Source organism: Lactuca serriola, chromosome 2 (assembly GCF_051521515.1).
Source record: "Lactuca serriola cultivar US96UC23 chromosome 2, Lser_US96UC23_V15, whole genome shotgun sequence".
Taxonomy (NCBI): Eukaryota; Viridiplantae; Streptophyta; class Magnoliopsida; order Asterales; family Asteraceae; genus Lactuca; species Lactuca serriola.
Window position 1 is genome coordinate 88,438,104 of NC_136409.1, and position 2,185 is coordinate 88,440,288.

Consider the following 2,185-nt stretch of genomic DNA (forward strand, 5'->3'; position numbering starts at 1 on the left):
TGGCATCACGGCATGGAGTCCCGATCTCGATTGTTTCAGACCGAGATGTGCGTTTCACTTCCAGATTTTGGAAGAAGTTTCACGAGGAGTTGGGTACTAGGCTGCATTTTAGTACCGCATATCACCCCCAGACTGACGGGCAGAGTGAGCGGACGATTCAGACGCTCGAGGACATGCTCCGAGCATGTGTGTTGGACTTCGAGGGGAGTTTGGACACGTATTTGCCCTTGGCAGAGTTTTCCTACAACAATAGCCATCATTCGAGCATTGGTATGCCGCCCGTTGAGCTGTTGTATGGGAGGAGGTGTCGGACCCCCATTTGCTGGGGAGAGGTGGGGCAGCGTGTTATGGGCAGTACTGAGACCGTGCTTCAAACGACAGAGCAGATCCAGTAGGTCAAACAGAGGTTGTTGACCGCTCAGAGTCGTCAGAAGAGTTATGCGGATGGACGCCGGTCCGAGCTTGAGTTTCAGGTCGGTGACTTTGTGCTCCTAAAAGTCTCTCCTTGGAAAGGAGTGATACGATTCTGGAAGAGGGGCAAGTTGGGGCCCCGATATGTTGGCCCATTCCGGGTGGTCGCGAGGATAGGCAGGGTAGCCTATTGTTTGGAGTTGCCAGCAGAGTTGGGTCAGATTCACGACACTTTCCACGTGTCGCAATTGTGGAAGTGTATAGCCGATAAGTCGGCAGCGGTACCATTAGAGGATATTCAGGTGGATGCGAGCCTGAATTATGCTGAGAGACCGGTGGCAATCAGAGATCGGAAAATAAAGGTTTTGAGGAACAAGGAGGTACCCTTGGTTTTGGTTCAGTAGCAACATCGGAAGGGGTCCGAGATGACTTGGGAGCCTGAGTGTGAGATGCGTGAGCAGCATCTGGAGTTATTTGCAGAGCGAGACTTCGAGGGCGAAGTCTAGTTCTAGTGGGGGAGAATTGTAACACCCCGGATTCCCAGGTATTATTTATTCTTGTATTTTTGGTGATTTGTGAGGAGACTCGGCGAGTTGGAGCCCAAACTCGCCGAGTAGGATTGCGGTTTTGGGCGCGGGTTCGCGTCTGGACTTGACGAGTCCAAAAGTGGACTCGGCGAGTCCATGCTGTTTAATGAAACCCTAATTCCCCGGGTTTGGAGCCTATTTAAGGGCACTTATAGCCTTCCATTGTGGATACCAGTCCTTTGCGAGAACCCTAAGAGAGCTAAATCGCTTTGAGAGAGAAGAAGTCACTTTTGGATCTTTGTATCCTTTGTTTAGCAAGAAAAAGGTGACAATAGCAAGGAGGAGGTGAGATTCAAGCAGATCCTGAGCCCAGAGACTTCATTTTGAGGTAATAGTTCGAACCTCCCTCAATTTTAGTGTTGATCTTTAGAGTTAGGGTTTTCTAACCCCCCTTTGGAGAGTGATTATGTGGAGCAAATGGTCCCTCTTCGAGTTTGTGCCTTGGATCTGGACTCAAAAGGGTCCAGAGACCTTACCCCTTGGAGCTTTATGGGTTAGTATGGGGCTATTGGACTTAGGTTATCATTTTTGGGACCAAATCTCCTTTTGATGCCTTGTTGTGGTTATACAAGCATCAAGTTTCGAACTTTATGTGACATTCATGCTTGGGAAGGCCATATCTATGGTTTGGGGAAACAGATCTGACCTCAGGAGGTCAATAGAGTTTGTGTATGGCATGAACTCTCCGAGTTGTTCTTGAGACTCGGCGAGTAGGGTTAGGGTTTCACGTAAATTGTTCAGCAAGTAGACTCGCCGGGTTGGGGGATGACTCAGTGAGTCAGGGAGAGTCAAGGGGGGGGGGGCTGAGTCAAGCCGGAACTCGCCGAGTTGTTCTTGAGACTCGGTGAGTTGAGTTTTGGTGGCCCCGCGATTCATGCCAGGTGGAACTCGTCGAGTTAGGCAAATACTCGACGTGTCATGAGAGGATCCAAGGGAGTCAGTGGACACGTATAGACTCGCCGAGTCGCTCTAGTGCACTTGTCGAGTCCGGTCAAAGTTGACCGTTGACCATGTTGACCTTTAGGGTTGAGTTCAGTGCATTTATGGGTGTGTTACTTTGTGTGATTAGGCGAAGGCTAGATCACATTTGTTCCAAGACAAATATTTACCGAGATACGCGAGGTGAGTCTTCTCACTATACTTTACCTTGACTAGGTAACCAGAGTTATGTGATGCAGTGTTTGTAT